Genomic DNA, 13,380 nt, shown 5'->3' with positions numbered 1-13,380 from the left:
AGACCTCCAGGCTCCTGCTCACATGTGTTTCATTAAAACCAACCTCCTCCGCCTGCCTCACCTCCCCCAGCAACACAAATACACATTTATTGCACTGAGCACATGCTTCAAAGAGTCCTAAGCGATGAAAGCTTTCTGTGATCAACCATAAGGAAATAGAAGTTTAAATTTTTTGTCCTTCTGATACACTGCTGAGATGACTGATTCCCTTTATTTGAAAAGAGTGAGGAAGACAGAGAAGGTAATGATGTCTGGTATGATTAGAATTAAAAGTAGTATGTTCTTCCAACCATTATTAAAACATAAAATAAGTCTTCTATTTGTCCTTTTCAGAGAATTTGTTATAGCTCACATTTAACACCTGATTAACAGTTAACCTGAATGCACTATACTATATAAATATTTATGATGCTGTCATTATAAATTAATGACTGTGTGGGCTTTCTCCCTGTAATTATTTCTTTGCAGTAATATATATTTGCTGGTGCTCTGGGATAGGTGTTGAATAAAATCAAACATTTGCTCAGTATGCACATGGTAGAAAACTAAAGCATGAGTAAATAATAAAGAATAGACGGTCTTCCCTGCATGTGAGACCGAATCACACCGTTTTACTCTGGGCTCTACATACCATCTACAAAGCCCTGCAGACAACCACTGAGATCTCTAGAGCTTTTCAAAAATCCCCACAAAGCACATAAGCTAAGAGCCAGTGTGTTTCCGTTGATGTCACTAAGGCTCACTTGTATGTCTTGGATGAGACACATTTCAATTACACTCTTAATGTGTCAAATGAGCTATTTCATAATAAAGTACGTCTGCTCGGGTTGTGCTGTATTATCAAAAATCAAGAAAATATTTTGTTTTTGTTGTAGTTTTCATCCAATACATACAATGCATGCTTTACCAAATTTTACTTCAGTTTTGCATTTTATCTATCATTATAAGAGAGGAAAAAAAGTTGAATCAAAGCTTTGAGTTCAATTCTGAGTTGAATCAAAGCTCTTATTATCTAGTTGATTTTTTTTTTTAATCAGCTTACATCCTGTTTGTTTCTGAATGCCTGGGTTATTTCCAACCTGGCTGGAAGTGAAAGGAAATTGTTTCTGTCCTATGGGTCCTGAGAGGCTGGTATGGAATGAGCCAATGATCTGTCTCCCACGTATTACGGAGACACAGAGGTCCTTTATGGCCACGTTGACTGGCTGTGCCGTCTCAGTGAAGGGTCTTTCTGAATGGCAGTGCTACCTTTTGTCCCTAAAGGATATTCTATCCAGTAGCCTGTAACGTGTGAGGAGAGTAACTGTTTGTACTCTAATCCTGGATCTTTATTTATGAAGAAAATAAGATAACATAGCAGCTGATAAGACCAGAGTCATTTCAGCAATAAAATTACCTGTCACCTCTACTCTTGAGAGTAAATATAGTAACCAGACATCGTCAGGTCTCTTACATGTAGAATAAATGGCAGCTTTAGAAATCTAAAAGCATTAAGACACAGAAATCCTTTATTTTAAATGAACCCAGGTCATCAAATCACTGCCAGAGCAAAAGTCAGGGAAAGCAAAGGTCCGATTATCTTCAGTTCAAGTATTTATTATCTGACATGGGCAGAGCTCTGTGGTGATTCTAAGACATTTGGCCTGAACACTGCTCTGCTTGGCCTCTCTAGGCGGGAGAAGAAGCTTAGCACTCATTCATGCATTGGTTCCTGCTGAGACTACTAATAGGAGGGTTAACTGGTAATTTGCCTGCCAGGAAAATTTGGGCAAGAGTCAATTTGGCAAATGGACTGAGCCTCAAGCCACTTTGCATAAACTAATGGGTAATCATCATGGGGAAATTTGCCTCTGGTAATATACCAGTTAGAGGCAGTAACCCAGGTGGTTATTATTTGGGTTTTTACTTTTTATCTTGTGCATCATCTGGTGATACAGCTTCTGTTCTAATTTATTTTCAGTCATTTTATTCATACATAGTATAATTTCTAGCCTGGAAATAGAAAACATCTTTTAATTTGAGCAGAGCTTATAAAAGAAAAAAAGCAAAAATAACAACCAGGAAATTCAGAAGGGGGCATTTTTTTTCACCAGAGGAAAAACTCAAAGTAGTTCTGTGTATTAGATAGAGCTCCTTCTAGGTAGGGCTTCCCTGGTGGCTTTGCAGTAAGGAATCTGCCTGCAATGCAGGAGATGCCGGTTCTGTCCCTGGATTGAGAAGATCCCTTAGAAAAGGAAATGGCAAACCACTCCAGTATTCTTGCCTTGGACCTCCCTTGGACAGAGGAGCCTGGCAGGCTGTAGTCCATGGGGTCGTAAAAGAGTTGGATATGACCAAAGCGACTAAAAACGAAACAGAAACAACCTCTTAGGTGGCAGCTCAGCACAGTGAGGTCAGTTGCATAACAGTAGATGCATCAGGCAGAATGTGTAGTCACAAGCAGTTCCAGTATTCATGGAGTTCATCGGAAAGAGCATTTATTTGTTGGCTACCAGCATGGTAGAGCATGGCTGGGGGAACTCGGGGACCAGCTCTTAGCAGCCAGCATCTCTGATAAATGCTCACTGTAGATCTAATCTGCAGTGGCTGATCCTTCTACTGAGCTGGATACTGAAGCTGGCTGATACCAGACGCACCACTGCCATCACTGCTCTGGGTCTTGGGTGGTGCTTCCCCTAGCCCTGCTTCTTTGCGTCACTTGTTTCCTAATTGGTGCCTAAGAGTAGGTGCATTTGATTGGCCAAGCTCAGGCCACATGCGTTCTCCTTAGCTACAAGACCAGGAAAGCAACTATTGGCTGTATTTTAACTACCACAGGAGAGAACCATCAGTGCAAAGTTCCCCTGACATAGAAAGGAGTTTCAGCTGTTAGTCAACCAAAGAAATGATGAATGCACCAGAAAAGAGCAATGAAAACATGTTTTATTTCATATGCCTCTTTCTTCACATTGTAAATAATTGTAATTCATTTTGCTATTTGTACTCACTGTTTTCTGCTTCATGGTTATAACATACAAATATAATTTAATTTTACATTGTTTTCTAGACTTTTGTTCAAGGATAACATGGTAGAGAAACATCTAAAATAACATTTTTAGGAAGAGTATATCAGCTTCTTTGTACATGAGTGATTGTTTTCAACTCCTTCCTGAGTCTGTTTTTGTATAACTCATTATTACAGTTCAAAATGCATTTTGACTCCCCAGGGAGCACTGTAGAGCAAGCATTAAGGGGAGCTGGAGACTGAGATCTGCAGCTTTGAGCCAGGACATGTAGGGGAGAATAGTTTCCCTTATCCATGTCTTCTCTTGAAACTCTAGATCAAGAGGAAGGGGCAGATGAGAAGTGCAGAGCCTAACAGCCGACTGACTGGTTGTTACAGCTCCAATAAGGAAGAAAATCTCCTGCATCTTACTGTTGTGTACTTGTTTACCAGGACTGGGCAGCTGCCGGTGGGGGTGACCCTGTAGAAAAGAGGAAGAGGGTGCAGTGAGTGTTAAAAGATTTGAGGGAGCATTAAGAAATATGATTAGATGTCATAAAAGTGTTTTGTGATTGTGACAGACATGCAGTCTGCTTTCTCCTTTTACAAATGACCAGAATTGCTTTCCTCTCTCTTTTCCACTTCGAATTAGAACTAATTGCCTTTACATTGCTGCTCCGCTCCCTCCTACATAGTTTTCCCTTTCATTCTGGAAAAACAATTGTTTGGTGCCTCTTCATTCATGGCTCCCAGTCTGGGTACTATTCTTGGAGGAACCACCCACTTTCTCACTACCAGTGAAGCTGTGTTGGCTCTTCTAAGCTCTTCTATACAACTTGCTGCTTTTTTGCAAAAGGCTTTGGTGATACTCAGAGAAGGCAATGACACCCCACTCCAGTACTCTTGGCCTGGAAAATCCCATGGATGGAGGAGCCTGGTGGGCTGCAGTCCATGGGGTCACTAAGAGTCAGACACAACTGAGCAACTTCACTTTCACTTTTCACTTTCATGCATTGGAGGAGGAAATGGCAACCCACTCCAGGGTTCTTGCCTGGAGAATCCCAAGGATGGTGGAGCCTGATGGGCTGCCGTCTGTGGGGTTGCACAGAGTCGGACACGACTGAAGCGACTTAGTAGTAGTAGTAGTTGGTGATACTGCTCCATGCAAAATTTCCCCTGAGCCATTACTTGAAAGTGGTTGTGAGTAGATATAAATTGGACAGTAGTATAGCAGAATCAACTGGAACTCGGTAATCTTTATACACAAAGGGCATGGTTCCTTCATAATCACAATAGACTGCAGTTGAACTGGGGAGAAAGTCTGTTCCCAGCCCTAACCATCAGGTCCACAGACCCTGGATCACTGCTCAAAATTGTCCCAGATTTGGCCTTTGAGAGCCCTTTTAAGCTACTCCTTTTGATATATTCCCATAATTCCTATAGCACATTCTTATTACAAAAGGATTTTTTTTTTCTTACAGGCTATCATACACTTGTCTTATCCCAACCCCTGGGATTAGCTATTACATACAGGAGCTGTTATTTTCATTCCTTTCTAATGGAAAGTAGAAGTGAATCTAGAGCTAGGAAATTATGCATACTTATAATATTCATAAACATTTTATATACACACATATCTGTATCTTCATTTATCTATAGTGAGTTCATACTTACTGACACCTCTGATTTTAATCCAAAGGGTACATTCTTATCCTTTATTTAGAACTAGCTCTTCCAACAGTGAGAAAGCTGTCAGCTATTATACTTCACTATATTACTCATTTACTGCAGCCTAGAACCCACAGGGCTTCCCTGGTACCTTGGCTGGTAAAGAATACGACTTCAATGCAGGAGACCCTGGTTTGATTCCTGGGTCAGGAAGATCCCCTGGAGAAGGGATAGGCTACCCACTCCAGTATTCTTGGGCTTCTTTGGTGACTCAGATTGTAAAGAATCTGCCTACAATATGAGAGACCTGAGTTTGATCCCTGTGTTGGGGAGATGCCTTGAACGAGGGCATGGTAACCCACTTCAGTATTCTTGCCTAGAGAATACCCATGGACAGAGGAGCCTTAAGGGCTGCGGGTCCATGGGGTCACAAAAGGTCAGACACGACTGAGTGACTAAGCACAGCGCAACACAGAACACAGAATCCATAGCACTGTAAAAAAAGCAAAAATGCAAACCTGAAATTCACTATTGTTTATCCCCTTTAAAGAGATATTTACATTAAATCTCACTTTAAAGTAAAATTTGCATAAGTGCACAAATTGATGTTTTAAAAATGCATATACTTGTGTAACCTGTACCTCTTAAAAGATAGAAAATATTTCCATTACCACTGAAAGTTTCCTGGAGTATCTTCTCAATAATTATCTCCACCACTTCAAGCAGCCACTGAACACGCCTCTGATTTTTTTTTTTTTTTTATCGTGGATTAGTCTTATCTCTGTACTGCAACTTTAGGTAAAAAAGATGACTGCAATGAAATAATGAGCCTTTTGTGTACAAACTGTAAGTCTTTCAACTTTGTTTTTATTTATGAAAATTGTCTTGTCTGTTCTAGATTGTTTGCATTTCCATGAAAGTTTTCTTTGAAAGTTTTCAGGGATGAAATTTCATTGACCTTTAAATATGTTGAGAATTGACATCTTTAACAATATTGAGTCTTCCAATCCATGATTATAGTATTTCTCTTGATTTGTTGAGATCTTTGTGGTTTCTTTCAGCAGTGTTTTATTGTTTTTAGTTTAGTAGTATTAAATGTCTTTTGTTAGGCTTATTTCTAAATATTCGGTGCTATAATAAACGCATTATTTTTGACAAACATTTGTTGCTAGTGTGCAGGTACTCAATTGATTTTTGCATGTTGACATTGTATCCTGTGATCTTGCTAAACTTGCTTATTAGATTTAGCAGTTGTTGTGTATATTTTATATGATTTTGTAGGTAAATAAGCATGTTATCTGTGAATAAAACCCATTTTAATTCTTCCTTTCCAAATTGCCTACCTGCCTTCCCCTTCTCTTTTCCCCATCATTTCACTGACCAGAGCCCAGAACCATCAGAACAATGTTGATCAGAAGCAGTGAGTGAAGACTTCAAAGGCCTTTCCTTTCCTTAGGGAGAAAACAGGCTGTTTAATGGTTAAGTATGATGCTAGCTGTGCTTTTTTATAGATGTCTTTTATCTCATTGAGGTTTCATTCTATTCTTTATTGAGTAGTTTTTATCATGAATGGGTTTTGAATTTTGTAAAATGGTTTATCTGCATCTATGGCTGTGGTCATGATTTTTCTCTTTATTTTGTTAATGTGATGAATCTTACTAATTGCTTTTCAAATATTAAACCAATTTGGATTCCTGTAGTTAACTTCAGTGGGTAACCTTTTATCATTCTTTTTAAATATTACTGGATTCAGTTTGCCTGTATCTTGCTGCAGAGTTTTGTTTCTGTGTTCACGAGTGGTAATTTTTCTGTGAATTTTAAAATAATTCTTTTGGTATGAAAGTAATTCTGGATTCATAAAGGAAATTGGAAGTATTCCCTTCTCTTTTTTGAAAGAGTATATATAGGTTTGGTTTTGATGTTTGGTTGAAGTTACTAGTAAATCATATGAGTTGAGGGTTTTCTTTAGGGGAAAATTTTTATTTGTAAATTCAGTTTCTTTTGAAGATATAAAGCTATTCCATTCTTTTACTCCATCTTATGTCAGTTCTGAAAGTTGTATGCTTCAGAGGAATTTGATTTGTTGAATGTTTTGACACAAGGGTTTTCATCATTATCTTTTTAATGTTCATTTCATAGTGTTACCCCATCCTTTATTCCTGTTATTTGTGTTTTTTTATGTCTGTTTCTTAATCTGTTTTTTTTTCCTTTTTTTTAATTTAATTTTATTTTTAAACTTTACATAATTGTATTAGTTTTGCCAAATATCAAAATGAATCTGCCACAGATCTAAATGTGCTCCCCATCCTGTTTTTTAACAATGTTAATGATATTTTAGATTAAAACCAACTTTTGGCTTTGTAAATTTCTCTCTCGTTTGTTGTCTCTTGTATTTTCATTGATTTCTTACCTGTGCTATTTCTAACCTTTGTTATTTCTTTCTTTTCACTTTGTATTTTGTTCACTTTTCCTAACTTTCTAAGGTAACACTTAGATAATTAATTTGAGACAAACCTTTTTAAAAAAATTTTACTGAAATATAGTTGACTTACAATATTGTGTTTAATTTCTGCTCTATTAGCAAAGTAACTCAGTTATACAGTTATATTTTCATTTTCATATGCTTTTCCATTATGATTTTACCACAGGATATTGAATATAGTTCCTTGTGCTGTACAATAGGAATTTATCCATCCTATATATAATAATTTATATCTGCTGAGGCAATGCTCCCAGCCTCCTCTCCTCCCTCCTTGGCAAGCACAAGTCTGTCCTCTGTGTCTGTGAGTCTGTTTTTGGTTTGTAGATAAGTTCATTTGTGTCGTACTTTAGGTTCCACATGTGAGTGACAGCCTATTGTATGTCTTTTTCTTTCTGACTTCCTTAACTTAATGTGATGATCTGTAGGTCCATCCATCCATGTTGCTGCAAATAGCTGAGGCCTGGCGAGCTGCAATTCATGGGGTTGCAGAGAGTCGGACATGACTGAGCGACTGAACTGAACTGAATAATTAGCAGTAACAAGCATCTTTTCGTGTGCCTGTTAGACATCTGTATGTCTTCTTTGGGAGACAACTCTTCTAAAGCAATTATCAGTGTAATTTTCTGTGTATTTTCTGCTTTATCTGCCTTTGAGTACTCCTTTTGCACTACATCCAACAAACTTTGATATATTATTTTATTTTCAATTAGTTCAAATGTTTTCTAATTTCCCTTGTGATTTCTTCTTAAACTTCTGTACTATTTAGAAGTGTGTTTTAATTTTGAATTTTGGGGTGTTATTAATATCTTATTGTGATTTATAATTTAATTCTCCTGTGGTCAGAGAGTATATTCTGTAAGATTTTAGTCTTGTAATTTTTTGTTGGTTTTTAATAGTGCAACGAGTGTGTCATCTGTAGTCCTTGGGTGTTCTGTTCCATAGCATCAGTCAGGCCAGGTGTTTTCCATAGTATTATCCACAGCTACTATATTCCTGCTGATATTTCAATCTAGATCTTTAGCAAGATATGATTGTTATTAGAAATTTGTTTATTTCCGCCTTTACTTCTGTCCGATCTCGCTTCATGTATTTTAGAGAATGATTCAGCCATCATCTATAATGTAGTTTCTCTGTATGTAATGTGTGTTTTTCTCTGGCTGCTTCAAGGTTATTTGTTAGTTTTGTTTTCATTGGTTTTACTATGATGTCCTAGTTATGGTTTTCTTTATATTTATCCTGCTTTGGGATTTCTGAGCTTCCTGGATATATATATATATATATTTTTTTAAACCAAATTTGTGAATTTTGGCCATATTTTCTTTTAATATAGTTTTCTTCTATTTCTGGAAATCCAGTTCTGTGGAATTTAGACCACTTTATATTGTCCTACAGTGAGATGCTCTTCACTTTTTCAGTTCACTTTTATTGTTTCTCAAAATTGGATACTTTCTTTTGCTCTGTTTTCAAATCATTGGTTTTTTTCTGTGCTTTTTTAATTTTCCTCTTTCAAATCTTCTATTAAGCTCATTAAGACGTATTTTTCCATTTTAGATATTATTCTTTTATAGATTTTCCATTTGTTTCTAGTTTCCATTCCTATGCCAAGACTCCCATTTTGTTCCATCACCACGACCGTGTTTTCTTTGAAAATGGCTGCTTTAGGGTTCTTGTCTGCTAATTTCAGTAGAAGTCACCTTAAGCTCAGTTTCTATTTGAGTACATTTATCTTATGGATCACTTAAAACTTTTTTTGCATGTCCAATGATTTTTTAATGCATACTAGACATTGTGGATGGTGTGGTACAGAGACTGTGGAGTCTGTTATCTTCCAAAGAGTGTAAGTAGTTAACCTGATTAGATTCATAGTCTAAACTCTGACTTTTTGCAGTTGGCGATAGCTAAAATATTTGCTCATTTCTGTTAGTCGCTCAGTAGTAGCCTCTCTGATTAAGTGTGGACTCTCTCCTGTGCTTTCATGCTAAGTCATGTCCATCTCTTTGTGACCCTGTGGACTGTAGCAGCCAGGCTCCACTGTTCATTGGGTTCTCCAGACAAGAGTACTGGAGTAGGTTGCCATGCCCTCCTCCTGGGGATCTTCCTGGCCCAGGGATCAAGCCCGTGTCTCTTGCACCTCCTGCACTGGCAGCAGGTTCTTTACCAGTAGTGCCACCTGGGAAGCCTGGACTTTCTCATACAAACGTGTAACTCAAGAGTCTACCGGTGACACTGGTGAGGGTAGTTGCAGCAGCTTTCATTTCATCCTCTGGCTCCTCAGGCCAGCATCAGGGATGCTTTGTGCTTGAGCTCTTGTTGTCAGTGCTGTCAGGACAGGGAATAGCCCTCACCTGAAAAGCTGTCCATGGCACCCCACTCCAGTACTCTTGCCTGGAAAATCCCATGGACAGAGGAGCCTGGTAGGCTGCAGTCCATGGGGTCGCTAAGAGTCGGACACAACTGAGCGACTTCACTTTCACTTTTCACTTTCATGCATTGGAGAAGGAAATGGCAACCCACTCCAGTGTTCTTGCCTGGAGAATCCCAGGGACAGGGGAGCCTGGTGAGCTGCCGTCTATGCGGTTGCAGAGTCGGACACGACTGAAGCGACTTAGCAGCAGCAGCAGAAAAGCTGTCCAAGGGCAAATCTCATCCAGTGCTGTTGGTTTCTTTCTAACGGGAGGGTATACTCCTTTCCTATTTCTGTCAGTTTTATTGCTCTCCAGAGTCTTCAAACAGGTATTTTCTTAATATTGTTTCAAGGGTTTATCATTATTATCTGCATGAGTAGGTAGTCTAATAAAAGTTGTTTCACCATTACTGATAGTGAAACTTTCTCTGATGTACTTTGTATTGTTGTAATTACTGTCTGACTTATAAAGACATCATCTATGTGTTTAGTACAGTCCATTCTCTAGCTCCTTGTTTGCATATAAATGTCTTTTCACAGGGAAAACACTGAGCAAAACTGATGTTTTGAAATAGCACAAAGCTAACACTTTTTAGTGCCATACACAATGGTAAATACATGTGTTGCCTTGTTTAATCCTGTAATGTAGTCACTATTTTTCTTCTATTGTGCAGTTAAAAGAACCCTCCTTCAGAGGGAAAACTTACCAAGGTTACACAGCCAAGAAGGTGGGATTAGAACTTAGTATTGTACTTCTTGGCTTCCCAGGTAGCAAGTGGTAAAGAATCAGCCTGCCAATGAGAAGATACAAGAGATGCAAGTTCAGTCCCTGGGTCAGGAAGATCACCTGGAGTAGGAAATAGCAACCCACTCCAGTATTCTTGCCTGGAGATTTCCATGGACAGAGGAGCTTGGTGGGCTACAGCCCATGCAATCACAGAGAGTCAGACATGATTGAGCATGCACGCATGCTGTAATTACACTTCTTACTCTTTAAAACAGAAGAACTTTATTTTTGGGTCAGAATAGTCAAGGACATTTTTTAAATATAAAAATTATTTTTTGAGTTTTGGAGTACATTTATGTGCTTATTGGAAGGAGCAGATAGAGAGGGGGATGTTTAATGTTTATACAGAGCAGTGTGGTCACTAATGGAGCAAGTCAGAGGTGACAGGAATAATGAAGTTAATTGTTGAAGAAAGTCTGACCTTCAGCAGTTGGAAACATCTTTCCCTTAGAGTGAAAGGAAGGATGAATGGATTGATATGGCCATAAAAACGCTTAAGGGAGGAGACAGGATGTGCAGGGAATGAGTTAGTCTGAATGTTCTTGATCAAAGAGTCTGTTAGGGGAGACTGAGAGTCACTTAGTTGTCATTGGGTGAAGTATTGGGGAGAATGACAGAGGTTTAAATATCCCCTGAAATAGTAAATGGTAGAGGAAGCTAAACAGAGTTAGGTAGAGTGATTGATGATGGGGGCTCAGAACTCAATTGAGTTGGGAGCCATGTGTAGTAGGCACACCAATTATGTGATTTTCTCTGCGCTCTGCTATCTGTAGTGAGATTAGAAGACGCATGTTTGTCTGAGATAGGATTTATAAGGCACGAATGATGGAGGAACACAGATAAAAAGACTAACGGCTGCTCTTCTAGAAGTGTAGTTTTCTGTTTGGATACCTGAGATTAGTTGAGTTGATTAGATTAGAATCGAATCTTTAATTCGATTCTAAAATGTAAGAGATGGAAGTTGTTTCAAAAATAGAGTGAGATGACCCAGTATAGAAATACCATGGGCTGCATGTGTGGTGGGGTGAGGAAGACTTGAAACAGTTGGAGCCGTAAATGAATGCCAGGATCCTGACACTGATCCACTGGGCCACGTCAGGGAAATCACTGACTTGTCCTCCATTTGGCTCTTCTGTAAAGTGCAAGTGGCCCTTCAATTCTAGAAGACAATGTTTTTTTTTCCACATCGAGGTAGGTTATGAAAATCATATATTTTAAAAATACGATGAAAATTGACCTGATTTGTGCTTTTTTCCTACGTTGGTTGCTATAAGAATTTGGAAGGGGGAGTAATACAAAACCTATTGAATATTTTCTCTATACTTCTAACTTTCTGTGTGTCTTCCGTAGCAACTTACTTTAATGCATTTAGAAGAATTAAAAGTGCTTTAGCTATGAATAAGTTCAACTTTCTGTGAGGCACCCAGATGAATAAAATACAGGTATAAATCAAGTATAGGACAGCACTATTGTTCTTCAAATATTACCTAATCTACTTATGAAGTCAACCCCCAAATTTCATATACAATAGAGTGTATGTGTATGGACAAGTGTCTCTGATTATTCTTGGGGAATTATTTGGATTCCTGATCACCTCTTTATAGGACCTATTGCAGTGCTATTCAGTGACTTCTTCAAAGCCAGAAGGATCCCCAAATAAATGAATAATGCCTCTGACTGTCCACTGGGCAGTGAGCCATTCTTTGCTTTTGGTCTCATGTCTGACTAAGGGGGATGGAGGAGTGGATTTAATGGTGAGGAACAGGAACACATTCTCAACTGATGGATCATGCGAGCATTTCCTGTCTCTGTTATTGATTACTTAAAGCCAAGTTAAATAATTACTGTCTCTCTTGAGAGTATATTTGTGTTTAACCTCTGAGGATAGGTGAGTTCTTTCCATGTCTTTAATTGGGTAGATCTGCTTTTACCTTGATGATCTGTAAGCCCCTTTATGGACCACCATGAAGACATTGTCTCTAGTTGGGAAGACAAGGCATTGGACCCGCTTGGCTGCTGCAGCCCAGCTTGAGATGTATCCTTCACAAGCACTTCATGGCGCATTCCCTGGAGAGAAGTGAGAAACTTGGGTGAAGATGTTAGAATTGTATCTGTGTATCAGAAAGGCCCTCCCTCGGTTGTTTGGAAGATTGATGTTTCTATGAACTGTGTTAATTTCATTAATTCAGACATAGTAGCAAAGAAGACAGAGTCCCTGCCCTCATGAGTCCTGTTCTAGTTGGGGGTAGGCAGGTGCCAACCAAAGGGTGATTCACTAAAGGATGGAAAGGACTGTCTTCCACAGGGTGGTGAGGGCAGCCTCGCTGTGAGGGTGACAGTTGAGCAGAGGGCGGAAGGAGTAAAACAGCCAGGCTTTTGTGCCATTGGGTGTTTTGGTGCTTATTAGAAAAGCCCAGGTGGAGGTAAAAAGGTTTTTAAAATCTCCTTCTCTGTGCTGATCAACTAGGCAAATGTTGTTTTGAGAAGCCTAAATCCTAGGGTTTAAATCCTGCTCAATGAGCAGACAGACCCTCCTCCTGAAGGAAAAAGTGCTCTTCTTTCCAGGCAGATGCAGCCCCAGGCCTGGGCAGACAATGGTGAGAGCTGGATTTTGGTTCCTCTCACCCTTGCAGTACCCTAGTCCAGCATTCTTTCGTGGAGAATCCCATGGATGAGGAGCCTGAGGCCTACAGTCCCTGAGGTCACAGAGTCAGACATGACTGAGCATCTGAGCACCCTTGCAGCCGACCACCCTTGGGCAGTACACAAACTCCTCAGTGCAGGAGCCCTGTGTGATGGGTCATGGTGGAATTTCTATGCAGACAGACAAGACCAAAGACCCTGAGGCAGGATGACGTTCAGGAAACATCAGGGAGACCAGTGTCATGGGACCCAAGTGGGCAAAGGGGAACTGAAAGAGAGGAAGTCAGACTTGGGCTTCACTGATACTGATTATATTTTTTATTTGTTTGGTTGCACCACATGGCATTTGAGATCTTAGTTCCCCCACTACTGTTGGAACCTGTGCCTCCTGCAGTGCAAGCACAAAGTCCTAA

General features: G+C 39.3%; 1 protein-coding gene across 1 annotated transcript in view; it reads left to right on the top strand.

The window, feature by feature from the left end:
- Window positions 1-13,380, top strand: part of CTTNBP2 (cortactin binding protein 2) — a 167,677-nt gene that overhangs the window by 70,562 nt on the left and 83,735 nt on the right.

This window comes from Bos grunniens, chromosome 4, assembly GCF_055505025.1.
Source record: "Bos grunniens cultivar Pamir isolate PY7600 chromosome 4, Bosgru_T2T1.0, whole genome shotgun sequence".
NCBI classification, from domain to species: domain Eukaryota; kingdom Metazoa; phylum Chordata; class Mammalia; order Artiodactyla; family Bovidae; genus Bos; species Bos grunniens.
This window is presented reverse-complemented; position numbering and strand designations above follow the sequence as displayed.